The sequence below is a fragment of the Schistocerca serialis genome, chromosome 1 (assembly GCF_023864345.2).
Source record: "Schistocerca serialis cubense isolate TAMUIC-IGC-003099 chromosome 1, iqSchSeri2.2, whole genome shotgun sequence".
Classification (NCBI taxonomy): Eukaryota; Metazoa; Arthropoda; class Insecta; order Orthoptera; family Acrididae; genus Schistocerca; species Schistocerca serialis.
In genome coordinates this window covers 600,740,892-600,755,910 of record NC_064638.1, presented here as the reverse complement: position 1 = coordinate 600,755,910, position 15,019 = coordinate 600,740,892, and the positions used below count along the sequence as shown (strand labels likewise).

General features: G+C 39.5%; 1 protein-coding gene across 3 annotated transcripts in view; it reads right to left on the bottom strand.

Moving 5' to 3' along the window:
- LOC126477140 (dipeptidyl peptidase 9) overlaps window positions 1-15,019 on the bottom strand; it is a 213,278-nt gene that overhangs the window by 54,866 nt on the left and 143,393 nt on the right. The gene's annotated exons all lie outside the window — the stretch shown is intronic.

The window sequence follows — 15,019 nt, the reverse complement described above, 5'->3', positions numbered from 1 at the left end:
CTGGCATTAGAAGCATTGCATAGGGTTATGTGCGTAAGGCCAAACCCAAAGTCAGAGGAAACCTGCTGTGATGTGTTCAGGTAGTGTTGGAGAAATGGAGGTCACAATAAAAGGGGCAGTCTCTCAGTCTCTCCCTGGTTCTTGATCTCCTGTGGCGCCCATTCTTGTTTGAGTTCAGCAACATCTATATCCATAATATCACAGCAGGTTACCACACCTTCGCTGGAGTTAAGTGTATTATGCAACTCAACAATGATGTCATTCTCACCCAATTTCTATGACTTCTTAAGGAGTTCCACCTGCTTTGCCCAGTTAGTCTCAACAAGCAAGGAACCACTGCGCAACCGCTTAACGCACTTTAGGGTACCAGCCGGCCCTTCTAAGCCTTTATGGATATAAAAGGGGGGACACTTTTTCAAACGTCCCCTCCTTCCTCTTGATCACTACAAAGACATTGTTATTCATGACTCCTTGAGCCCCGTTACTGACAACAAGTTGATTATCAGGAGGACTAGCCTCCCTCATTCTTTTTGATGAATGGGTGTGAGAACTCCCAGGTGGTAGATCCTTCCCGCTGGGAGGAGAAGAAGAAGATTTCGAGGGTTCCATCTTAATCCCACGAGCAGCTAGGGAAATGAGGGCCCACTCAGACAGAACCCCACTTGCCTGAGTAACCTTTAGACAACTGAGTTGCAGCAGGTTCCCCAGAGGTTGCCTGCTAATGACTGTTTCACCTCAACAGCCATGCATCTCATCAGTGCACAGCACACCTTGAGACTGCAGTTTTTTTTATATTCCATCCTCACGATCCATGCAGTCAAGCCAAGATCCCCATTCCCTGTGATACACAATGTTCCACCACTGCACTGCGGTGGCTGAAGCATGCCCAGAGCTTACAGTGGCTGGGGACTGGCGGCACTTGCCAGTCCTCAGCTCACTCACCAAAGAAATCTTTCTTGGCACAAAAATGGTAGGTAAAAACATGAATACAATATTCTCAAACTGCTCATGGGTTTTTTCCCCCAAATCTGTAAGATCAGATTAAGAAAAATATCCGGAATGTGATTAATGTAAGACAGATAATGTGAAGAATGGACAAGCATGAGTAGGACTCGCACTCTGAGGGTTCCATACAAATTTGATTATGTATATATATGGTGGTGGTGGTGGTGGTGGTGGTGGTGGTGGTGGTGGTGGTGATTTATGTGGCTCAGTGACCTTGTGTAAGTCCTTCTAGTGGACACCACTTTGGCGACTTGCATGTCCCCAACATAACCCATTTATCCATCACAGGTGAGGACTAGCTTAAAACACAGAGTGAAAAATCCATAGTCTGATCTAGATTCGATCCCATGACCTCTCTGTTTCCAGACACACCCTTTACCCCTAAACACTATGTTCTCAAAAGTATCTGGACACCTGGCTGAAAATACTTACAAGTACATGACTCCCTCCATCAGTAATGCTGGAATTCAATATGGTGTTGGCCTACCCTTAGCCTTGCTGACAACTTCCACTCTTGCAGACATATGTTCAATCAGATGCTGGAAGTTTTCTTGGGGAATGGCAGCCCATTCTTCAAGGGGTGCTGCACTGAGGAGAGGTATCAATCAGTCAGTGAGGCCTGGCACAAAGTCAGTGTTCCGAAACATCCCAAAGGTGTTCTATAGGATTCAGGTCAGGACTCTGTGTAGGCCAGTCCATTACATGGATGTTATCGTGCAACCACTCTGCCACAGGCCGTGCATTATGAACATGTGCTCGATCGTGTTGAAAGATGCAATTACCATCCCCGAAATGCTCTTCAACAGTGAGAAGCAAGAAGGAGCTTAAAACATCAATGTGGACCTGCGCTGTGATAGTACCGTGCAAAACAACAAGTGGTGCAAACACGACCACACCATAACACCACCGCCTCTAAATTTTACTGTTGGCACTACACACAGTGGCAGATGACGTTCACTGGGCATTCAGCATACCCATACCCTGTCATCGGATAGCCACATTGTGTACCGTGATTCGACACATCACACAACATTTTTCCACTGTTCAATCGTCCAATGTTTATGCTCCTTACACCAAGCAAAGGGGCATTTGGTATTTACCGGCGTGATGCGTGGTTTATGAGCAGCTTCTCAACCATGAAATCCACGATTTCTCGCCTCCTGCCTAACTGTCATGGCACTTGCAGTCTTGAAGCAGTCTGGAATTCCTGTGTGATGGTATGGATAGATGTCTGTCTATTACACATTACGATCCTCTTCAACTGTCGGCAGTCTCTGTCACTCGACAGACGAGGTCAGCCTGTACACTTTTGTGCTGTATGTGTCCCTTCATAGTTCCACTTCACTATCACATCAGAAACAGTGGTCCGAGGGATGTTTAGGAGTGAGGAAATCTCTTGTACAGACATATGACAAGTGACACCTAATCAACTGACCACATTCGAAGCCGTGAGTTCCACACAGCACCCCATTCTGCTCTCTCACGATGTCTGATGACTACTGAGGTTGCTGATAGTGAGTACCTGGCAGTAGGTGGCAGCACAATGCAGCTGATATGAAAAACATATGTTTTGGGGGTGTCCAGATACTTTTGATCACATAGTGTATACATAGTCCGTTTACAAGATTTTAGGAGTGAGTTTGTAAGTATCAAAGTATGTAACATATATGACCATATCTTTTGACTACATTGACGTAGACCTTAGTATATTACAATTTTCAACGTGATACTTCTACCTGCTCCTGGGGAAATAGTGTCTGTCAGTAGTAGTTTTTGGTTGTACTGAGTTACAGGCTTAAATTTTGTACACCACAAAGGTACTGTAGACCTAGCTACCCGATAAAAATTTCAACTTGCTACCTCTATCATTCCTGAGAAAAAGGAGGCTTAACAGTCTCACAGACAGACAGACAACAAACTGATCCTGTGAGTGTTTGTTTTTACCCACTGTGTTATGGACCCCTAAAAAGTAGGGCATTTCACAGATATTTAGCAGCAGGGCAAGAAACAAGAAACTGAACTATTTGGACTTCAAACAATGGGAACTTCAGGTAGGAATATCAACAACGTAAGAAAAGACAGATTGCTACTTACGTTAAGAAAAGACAGATTGCTACTTACGTAAAGAAAAGACAGATTGCTACTTACGTAAAGAAAAGACAGATTGCTACTTACGTAAAGAAAAGACAGATTGCTACTTACGTAAAGAAAAGACAGATTGCTACTTACGTAAAGAAAAGACAGATTGCTATTTATGTAAAGAAAACACATCAAGGTGCAGACAGGTATAATTAAAATACACTTGCATACAGCTTTCGGCCAAAGCCTTCATTAGCAAAAGAGAGAGAGAGAGAGAGAGAGAGAGAGAGAGAGACACACACACACACACACACACACACACACACACACACACACACACACAAACCATTCATACACACAAGCAAGCACACCTCACGCACATATGATCGCCAACTCCAGCATCTCGGGCTCAAGATGCTGGAGTTGGCGGTCATATGTGTGTGAGGTGTGCTTGCTTGTGTGTGTGAATGGTGTGTGTCTCTCTTTCAATGATGAAGACTGTGGCTAAAACCTTTATATTTGGACTTCGATAGACACTAATAACGTTTTAACGTCTCTTACAGAAATGTTCTCTAGGCTTGAATAGCAGCAACTGCACACTTCATACTAAATTATACATAAGCTAGTGTTCACAATAGTTTGAGAATGTAATTAACTTGCATTATGTGTTTTAGCATGCACACTGATGCACCTATAATATGAAACAGGTTGTGTTGGTTGTGTTTCACAGATTTGATAAATCACAGAAATCACATACTGCAATGTGTGAGGTTGTAGTATAATTGTTTTTGATTGTAAGGCCAGTTTCAGTCATACACCATTTTCCAGTATCTGTTCTGCAAGGTTATGGATACAGGACAATTATCATGGAAAAAGTATATTTGGAAATTGTAGTAAAATATACACAATACTTGCAAATTTTTGTTGACAGCAGGTATTAGAGATACATTATGAAACAAATGTCAAAAATAACATTTGTAAATAATATTTTGATATGTAAGATAGGTGCATGGAGCATCAGTCTCACAATTATCCAAAGAATATATCAAATAAAACAGCAAAGAACTGCTATTACAGGGTGTATACACGGACAAGGAAAAAAAGTTCCCAGATTTTTCCCGGATCTCCCGGTTAAAAATACATTTTCTCCCAGGTGAAAATACACTTTTTCCGTGTTAACTGACAGTATACTTTCCCTCAGAACTGTAAAACATATCCTTTGAATGGTTTTATACAGCAGCATAGAATTTCCCGGCACTTTATAAAACGAAACTCAGGGTGAAAAAACATGTTTTGGAAAGATCTTTCATGTGCAGCAACATGTACGCTACATATTTTCGTATTACAAAAGTATAAATTCGAATTCCAACAACAGGAAAATTTAATATTTTAAATTAATATACATAGTGTTGCTACAAGAAAAGAAAAGCTTTTGCATATAATATTTGTCTCAAAGATTAATAAGCTACAAGAGAAGCTAAGCTTTCACTTGTAGTGTTGATTTGTTTAGCGCATGTTACACTTTAAGATACATCACACAAATACGCCAGTAAAATTTTTAATACCGACATAAATCTCTGATCTTCTGGGCTAGAAACACTTTTAATGGCTCATCATCAAAGAGTTGATTTTTAAAAGAGAGCAAACGCTCTGTGATTTAGGAAATTCATTGTACATTCTCGCACATAGTTCATCTTGCGTAAAAGGAAATTTACTTTGAAAATAACGCTTTTTGAACAACAATTCACAATATTTTCCTGTGACTTGTTTCATTAATAGATTCATTTCAGCAGCTGCCAGACAGCGCCAGATAAGAGGCGTCACCGCGCTTGAGCAGCTATAGTGACGTAGGAAGCCCTTATGTTTGTATGTGTAAAACATTAAAAGATCTTACTTCTTGTCATAAAAGAAACAAGACATCAGAGGGTACCCCAAGAGTGTCGGAATTTCGTGAACCATACTAAAATGCATAGTTTGCCTTACAGTGCACATTCGTATGTCCAGATTCCCAATGACGTAAGCCTCGACCTGATATGAAGCTTTTCAGTGTGGTTTTTGGGACGTAAATTTTCTTCGAGTACCAGTACTGTATTATCTCATGTTGGGTTCTTTGTTATGGCATAATGCCATATGTGCTAGAAGATGAAAACGTGCACTTGAAACACAGTGAACAGTTGAAACTAGCCAATAGTGTGGAATTAAACACTTCATTTCAAATAAATACAATGCCTCAGCAGGAAACCCTAATAAAAGCCAAATTTCTTTAGCAAACCGACAAAAATAACTTTATTGTTCTGCAAGTTGATTAATGCTTGACTGTCAGAAAGATGGAAATAAAATAAAATCTGAAACTAGTAACAAATTTTAGCCTTCCGTAATTATACAAATATATTTTAATTCACTTGATAGCTTCCAGCCACAGAAATCTGTCTTGTTTTCATTTGACATGAGAGCAGTAAATGAAGAGCAAACAGAAAAATTACTAACTGTAAACATGGGTCATGTGGAGACTAACCCCACACCCCCCTCCCTATAACTCAGACTGCTCTGTGCATCAGAACATCAAAAATAAAAAGACTTTTCAAAAATAAGTTCATTTTGTAGTGCACAACTTTCTGAAGAGTCTGATACATAAAACATATATCTTCGAGGAAATGTAAGACACATTATTTGGTCTTAAGTGTGCAGTGCAGTGCCACGCCTCTTCAAACAACATTCTTATAGCGCATGTCACTGTATTTCACTCTGTGGAACTCAAACGTATATATTTTGTTATGCCATCAAACTATTTCAGGACAGTGGAAATTGAAATGTCCTGTAGTGCCTATCCTGCTCCCAGTCGGCCGGTTTGACATTCTGCACAATCCCTAGCAATTAATACTGGATAGGATTATTTGTAACCAGGAGAACAAGAACTCTTCAGAAAATTTGGACTCTTTATTGCCTATTAGCTAATAACTTGCTCTTCTGTGTAACATAAAATTAAATATGGGATATCTAAAACAAGTAAAGACAGGAGACAGACAAAACAGTACACATTTCTTCAATCCTTAGGTCCTAGCGATTTTTCTCTCTGATCTTGCTACAGCTTTACATGGCGTTCTTTCCTTTCTGCAAAAGAACTATTACCTTACCAAAGTTCACCAAACGTTATGCTACAAGAAAAATGTAAATGTCGTTGTCTAATACTGAAAACACTGTTAATACAATTAGTACCCAAGACTGGTGTGGTTTCTCGATCTGATTACATCTATTTTGTCACTGTGTGCAGGATAAAACAAAATAGGCCTCTCTTAATAGTGCAGCAATTGTAACACACATCAAATAAGTGACACTGTTTTGGCAATAATGATCATTTTTATAATGTTTGTTGTTGTTATGGTCTTCAGTCCGGGGACTGGTTTGATGCAGCTCTCCATGCTAGTCTATCCTGTGCAAGCTTCTTCATCTCGCAGTACCTACTGCAGCCTACATCCTTCTGAATCTGCTTAGTGTATTCATCTCTTGGTCTCCCTCTATGATTTTTAACCTCCACGCTGCCCTCCAATACTAAATTGGTGATCCCTCGATGTCTCAGAACATGTCCTACCAACCGATCCCTTCTTCTAGTCAAGTTCTGCCACAAGCTCCACTTCTCCCCAATTCTATTCAATACCTCCTCATTAGTTATGTGATCTACCCATCTAATCTTCAGCATTATTCTGTAGCATCACATTTCGAAAGCTTCTATGCTCTTCTTGTCCAAACTATTTATCGTCCATGTTTCACTTCCACACATGGCTACACTCCATACAAATACTTTCAGAAACGACTTTCTGACATTTCAATCTATACTCGATGTTAACAAATTTTTCTTCTTCAGAAATGCTTTCCTTGCCATTGTCAGTCTACATTTTATATCCTCTCTACTTCTACCATCATCAGTTATTTTGCTACCCAAATAGCAAATCTCCTTTACTACTTTAAGTGTCTCATTTCCTAATCTAATTCCCTCAGCATCACCCGACTTAATTCGACTACATTCCATTATCCTCGTTTTGCTTTTGTTGATGTACATCTTATACCCTCCTTTCAAGACACTGTCCATTACGCTCAACTGCTCTTCCAAGTCCTTTGCTGTCTCTGACAGAATTACAATGTCATCGGCGAACCTCAAAGTTTTTATTTCTTCTCCATGGATTTTAATACCAACTCCGAACTTTTCTTTTGTTTCCTTTACTGCTTGCTCAATATACAGATTGAATAACAGCGGGGATAGGCTACAACCCTGTCTCACTCCCTTCCCAACCACTGCTCCCCTTTCATACCCTTCGACCCTTATAAGTGCCATCTGGTTTCTGTACAAATTGTAAATAGCCTTTTGCTCCCTGTATTTTATCCCTGCCACTTTCAGAATTTGAAAGATAGTATTCCAATCAACATTGTCAAAAGCTTTCTCTAAGTCTACAAATGCTTTTTTATAATACGACAATATAATTCACGAAGTACCAATGGGAAATACCTATCTGGCCTACTACAAGCAAAAAGCTTTACGTTAGGAAATAGTTTCACATTTCATTCATGCACTCCAGTTTCTCATGCACGAGACCGAAAAGTAGTAGAACAAAATTTTTGTATAAATTTGGAATCATCAAATTCTTCCATAATTTGTGTGATGTCCACGTTTCTCCTCCTTCCTCATTCTAACTAACAGTCTTGTCATCACTAATTCAGTAACTATTCCCACCACTGTCAAAACTCATTCTCCAGTTAACTTTACTAACCCTGCCACAATCACTGGTTCAGTTATCCAGTGATTATTCACCAGTTAGGCATTATGACGAGTTTGTACAATGCGTTTGCCGCACTACTTCCAGAATGGAACTTAAGCGGCTGCTAGCCGGGGACTGCAACTGGCCCTGTCTAGTGTAGTGATCTGGCCAAAAAATTTTTGGATACACCGAGAAGATAATACGTAATCTTTCTTACCTGTTATTCCTGTTAGTCGTTTATTTCCACTCTGTTAGTCGTTTATTTCCACTGTGGTAGTCTGAATCTATGGATTTCGCTAGGAATTATAACAACATTGAACATTCGCAAACCGAATCAACCACATAAACAAGCAGCAGTTGGCATTCTCCGGTTCGGTTTTATTCCGCTCAGCTCGTATAGCCCCGTACCGTTTTGTCTGCAGTTGGTAGACACATCACGTACAATATGTACGCATTCAATAATCAATTAATTCATTCAGAAATCAACTTAGAATGTGTTCAAAAACCAGCAGGGGTGCATTTCAAAATCATATGAATAATCAATATAATGGAAGGAAACATTCCACGTGGGAAAAATTATATATAAAAACAAAGATGAGGTGACTTACCGAACAAAAGCGCTGGCAGGTCGATAGACACACAAACAAACACAAACACACACACAAAATTCAAGCTTTCGCAACAAACTGTTGCCTCATCAGGAAAGAGGGAAGGAGAGGGGAAGACGAAAGGAAGTAGGGTTTAAAGGAGAGGGTAAGGAGTCATTCCAATCCCGGGAGCGGAAAGACTTACCTTAGGGGGAAAAAAGGACAGGTATACACTCGCACACACGCACATATCCATCCACACATACAGACACAAGCAGACATATTTAAAGACCAGGTCTTTAAATATGTCTGCTTGTGTCTGTATGTGTGGATGGATATGTGCGTGTGTGCGAGTGTATACCTGTCCTTTTTTCCCCCTAAGGTAAGTCTTTCCGCTCCCGGGATTGGAATGACTCCTTACCCTCTCCTTTAAACCCTACTTCCTTTCGTCTTCCCCTCTCCTTCCCTCTTTCCTATGAGGCAACAGTTTGTTGCGAAAGCTTGAATTTTGTGTGTGTGTTTGTGTTTGTTTGTGTGTCTATCGACCTGCCAGCGCTTTTGTTCGGTAAGTCATATGAATAATCGATAGACCGACGTGCGCTAGATGCTAAGGTGCTTTGTGAAACAAGGTTTTTTTCCTCAAGAATATGAATTTGCCCCCTCTCCCCCGAAATTGCCACCCGCTTCAGATACCCCGGTTTGCCCTCACCCGCCACTACATCTGGGCCTGCTGAGCACGCGTGAATCTGACAGCTTGGGCCCCAGTAAAATTTTTCCAAGTACCATGTGGCTGGTTGCTGTTGCTGCTACTTACACAACCAACAGCCACATTTCTGTAGTCAGAAGCTGGAGAAGGTACTAAAAAGCCTTTGACACGTTTTGCTGTTGGCAGACGCTTGTACGAGCACTTTGTTATTTTATATGGTGCATTTCCTTTGCAATTTAAGTTTTATTTTCGTTTTTTTCTCTCATTCATGGTTTAATGCTGCAGTATTATTCTGCAGTAGCGGGATACAGTAATATCCTTTAGTTACAGTATCGGTTCTTATCTGTCAAAATTACAAAAAATTAACTGAAAACTTAAACAACGAAAAATTCCCGAAATTCTAAAAAATTCCCAAGTTTTTCCCGGTTTTCTCCTGGATGAAAAAATTCCTGAGTTATTCCCGGATCTTCTGGTTGTCCCAGGTTGTAGACACCCTGTATTACTACAAATCTCTCTGCTATACAATATCATGAAAAACTACCGCATCCTGCTTCATGTTTAAATTTATTACTCCTCTGCGCTGACTCCATTCGCAACATATTTTCGTATTTACAAATGCTGCTAATGTACCAATACAAATACATCATTCTATGACACACTTCAAGAGAGATGATGTACGAACACCAAGATGCATGAAAAATTGCCACAACATGCATACATACGTACACACACACACACATTCATTAATACTTGTTTCATAGATCGTGAATGTGACATTTTGTTATGATGTGGAATGTGTGACTTTAACACAAATACATTTTGTGTTACTACTTCATACCTAAAAATTCATCTATTGAGTACAAGGAGCTGTCATTCAGAAATTCTTTTAATTTGTTTTTAAATGTTGGTTGGCTATCTGTCAGCCTTTTAATGCTATTTAGCAAACGACCAAAGATTTTTGTGGCAGCATAATTCATCCCTTTCTGTGCCAAAATCAGATTTAACCAAGAAAAGTGAAGATAATCCTTTCTTCTAGTGTTGCAGCTATGCACTTCACTGTTATTTTTTAATTGGGATGGGTTATTAATTACAAATGTCAAAAGTGAATATATATATTGAATTCCTTAAATAAATATCTGCAAGGTGATCTTTGGTGGGCTTCAGCTATTATTATGATTACATGCTTTTGTGCAATGAATAATTTTTCTCTTAATGATGCATTAACCCAAAATATCACACCATATGAAAATATGAATGAAAATAGGCATAGTAAGCTAATTGACTGATATGTTTATCATTGAAATTTGCAATAACCCTAACAATTTCATCAAATCATTGATGTGTCTCTTCCAATTCAATTTCTCATCAATTCACACATCCAGGAATTTTGAATATTCTGGCTTGGCAACAGACTTTTGTTCATAATCTATATTTACCAATGGTGTTCTGCCATTTACTGTACAGAATTGTATGTACTGTGTTTTCTCAAAATTTAGTGAAGAGTCCATTTGCGGAGAACAACTTAATAATTTTCTGAAAGACGTTATTTACACTTTTCCTTGACTGATTCTTGTTTGTTGGGTGTGATTACTATACATATATCATCAGCAAAAAGAACTAGCTTTGCATCTTCATGAATTCAGAGTGGCAAGTCATTATTACATATTAAGAGCAATAACAGACCCAAGACTGAACCCTCATTCTTGATACCTCCCCAGTTAGAGGCCTCAGCTGATTTTTGAAGACTATCTGTACCGTTAATTTCAACTTTCTGCATTCTTCCAGTAAAATATGAATTAAACCATTTGTCCCCTTCATACCACAATACTTAAGCTTATCTAGAAGAATTTCATGATTCATACAATCAAAGGCCCTTGAGTGATCACAAAATATCCCAATGGGTGATGTTCGGTTATTCAATGCATTTAATATTTGATCAGTGAAATCATAGATAGCATTTTCTGTTGAAAAGCATTTCTGAAAACCAAACTGACATTTTATTAGTACTACATTTTTATAAATATGTGACGCTACTCTTGAACACATTACTTTTCCAATTTTGGATAAAGCTGTCAGAAGTAAGCTTCGGCAGTAGTTAGCATCAGACTTATCCCATTTTTAATGCAATGGTTTAAAAATAGCATATTTCAGTCTATCTGGAAAAATACCCTGCTTCAGCAAGCTACTTCATATGTGGCTGAGAATCTTACTTATCTGCTGGGAACATGCTTTTAGTACTCTGTTGGAAATGCCATCAATTCCCTGTGAGCTTTTACTTTTGAGTGAACTTATTATTTTCCTAATTTCAGTAGGAGAGGTGGGGTGAATTTCAATTTTATCAAATTACATAGGTATTGCCTCTTCCATACAGGGCCTTGCATATTCTAATGAAAAGCTGGCTCCTACTTCTTTACAACACTTAAAAAAATTATTACTGAAAAATGTTTTCTACTTCTGACTTCTTGTTAACAAACTTTTCATTGAGTTTGGTAGAAATACAGTCCTCCTGGGTTCTTGGTCCCCCTGTTTCCCTTTTAACAATATTCCAAATTGTTTTACTTTTACCATCAGATTTGCTAATTTCAGACATAATGCACATACTTCTGGACATTTTAAAAACTTTTCTAAATACAGTGCAGTAGTTTTTATAATGTTTAACTGTTTGTGGATCATTACTGCTTCTGGCTATAAGATGCATAACACTTTTTTGTTTACAAGATATTTTTATCCCTTTAGTAAGCCATGGCTTTTTAGATGATTTCTTACACCACTTACACCACTGCCTCCGAATTTTGCTGTTGGCACTACACACGCTGGCAGATGACATTCACCAGGCATTCGCCATACCCACACCCTGCCATTGGATAGCCACATTGTGTACCATGATTCCTCACCCCCACACAACGGTTTTCCACTGTTCAATCGTCCAATGTTTATTCTCCTTACACCAAGCCAGGCATCATTCGGCATTTACCGGCGTGATGTGTGGCTTATGAGCACAACCATGAAATCCTAGTTTTGTCACCTCCGGCCTAACTCTTCTAGTACTTGCAGTGGATGCTGATCAAGTCTGGAATTCCTATGTCTGGATAGATGTCTGCCAATTACACATTACGACCCTCTTCAACTGTCAGTAGCCTCTGTTAGTCAACAGACAAGGTTGGCATGTACACTTTTGTGCTGTATGTGTCCGTTCACGTTTCCATTTCACTATCCCATCGGAAACAGTGGACCTAGGAATGTTTAGGAGTGTGTGAATCTCACATACAGACGTATGACACAAGTGACACCCAATCACCTGACCACGTTCGAAGTTCCGGGGAGTACCCCATTCTGCTCTCTCACGATATCTAATGACTACTGAGGTCACTGATATGGAGTACCTGGCAGGAGGTGGCAGCACAATGCACCTAATATGCAAAACTTATGTTTTTGGGGCCATCCGGGTACTTTTTATCACATAGTGTGTGCCATTTATAAATAATATAAAGTGTATGTAAGTCAATTGGCAGTATCTTTACTAGCCAAAAATCAGTCAATGCAAGTGCATAACTCTTGCCATTATCTGTGCCCTAACAATTTCTTCAGTGCTTAATAGCAGTGGCTTCAAAACCAGTTAACTGCTGATGGTTTTTTTTTTAACACAAAAAGCCACCTAAATTATATGACTGCTGAAATTTTTCTGGTATATTTCTTCTTCCACTAATTTTCGGATTTGCAGACAGATCCCATCAACATTCTGCCATGGTATTTCGGCCCAGAAACATCTGGCCGTCCTCAGGTGAGTAGACAAAGTACTGAAGAGACCTGAAGTAGTCACGGTATTTACAGCAGAATCTGCACATGTGAATCGTACTGGCAGTTTAGGGCGCATGAGTTAGGAGGTGACATGTGCGAGGCAGCCAAGTTTTGTGTGCTGCCCTCAGTGGTGAAATAAGAAGAAACTAATTGCTGCGTATCAACTGAGAATGTCAATTCCATTGTGATCGTATAATTTTACTAATAGGATTCCAATTTTTATCCAGCTGAAAGCCATTATCACAATTCATTAAATTACCAGAAAGACATATTTCCATGGATTCTTTAATTACAGAGTCCCAGAAGCTGGAAACTGGTGCTAAAATTTTGGTATTATTGTATTCCATTGAATAACACATGGAAATGCAATGTTCTGCCACTGCTGATTTTAAAGGTCACCGCAGACATGTGTCTTTCATGTTCTATGCACTGTTCCTAGACTATTCGCATCGTCTGACCTATATATGCAGAGCCACACTCACAGGGACTTGTATAAACACCCGCCTTCCTCAATTGTAAATCGGCTTTAACGAATCCGACTGAGGCCTTGATTTTTGTTGGTGGATGGAAAATGACAAATATTATTCTTCCTAAGCAATCTGCTTATTTTAGAAGATGTGTTCCCGGCATATGAAAGGAACACAGTTGATTTATAGTCATCTTCAGTCTCCTCAGAGTTTTGCTTCTTGTTACTGTAATAGTGCATGGCCTTCCGGTGGCCATTAGGTCAACAGGGACTTCTTCATATGCCTTTCCACTGTTGAGTGTAATTACCTTATCACTTTTGTTTCACTCTACTGTGTCCTTACAATGACCTAAGTAAATTTCTACTTTGTATGTAAATTGAAGTTGGAGAGGGGAAGAAAGGAAAGGAAAGGAGGAGGGGGGTGGATCACTGCTGTCAGCTGCACTGGGACATTACAAGGAATCAGCCACAACAAACGAAAATGTGTACCGGACCAGGATTCAAACCCAGGATCTCCTGCTTACTAGGTAGGTGCGGTAATCACGACGACATCTGGGACACTGTATTATCGCAACTGCACGGACTATCTTGGCTCGTCTCACGGCCGATCCACAATCCCATTGAGCGCCACCTATCTACAGCCACTTTCCATTTCCTTCACATTTGTTCTTATGAGGTTCCCACAGGAGGTCGGATGTATTTGTGCATCTGTACTGAAGAAGGTGGATTCATTGCCCAGCTAGGCCTATCAAATTCTATGAATGTGTGGCGTCTGTTAAAGAACAGACATCACACATTCATATAAATCTTCTTTGGTTGTGAACAGGTTTGAGGAGTGCATCTTCTTCTGCTTATTTTCCTATGCCTTTGCAACATGAAACTTTCAAAAATAAATACTGCTTTCTATTATGTACTATTAATATCTGTTGTCGAAGCATAATAATCATGTCGATTCCTGATTCTGCTCTGTTGCCAAGTGTGTTTAGTGCTAATTTACCTGAACACTGAATGTCATTCACTGATTTTAAAGGTCACCGCAGACATGTGTCTTTCATGTTCTATGCACTGTTCCTAGACTATTCGCATCGTCTGACCTATATATGCAGAGCCACACTCACAGGGACTTGTATAAACACCCGCCTTCCTCAATTGTAAATCGGCTTTAACGAATCCGACTGAGGCCTTGATTTTTGTTGGTGGATGGAAAATGACAAATATTATTTTTCCTAAGCAATCTGCTTATTTTAGAAGATGTGTTCCCGGCATATGAAAGGAACACAGTTGATTTATAGTCATCTTCAGTCTCCTCAGAGTTTCAGTGCTACACAACACAGTGTATCTGTGAACAGCATTCATTTTCTGCACTAAGGTAAAACTTGATCTCCTGTCAGTGAAATTTATACAAATAGCCCTGCAAGTCATTGAAGTAGTCAGTGTATGTTGTAACTGGATATTCACAAGATTAATGTGACACAGGAATAATTTCTGCAGTCCTGCACATTTTACAATTCTCTCAAAACTGTTTTCAAAGTACTGTTGAAGCAAGTCACTGGCAGATTCTTTACATGGGCTATCCCATTCACTTTCAGTCATAATGTTGTTTTCTCAAGTATTTCAATCTAGAGTA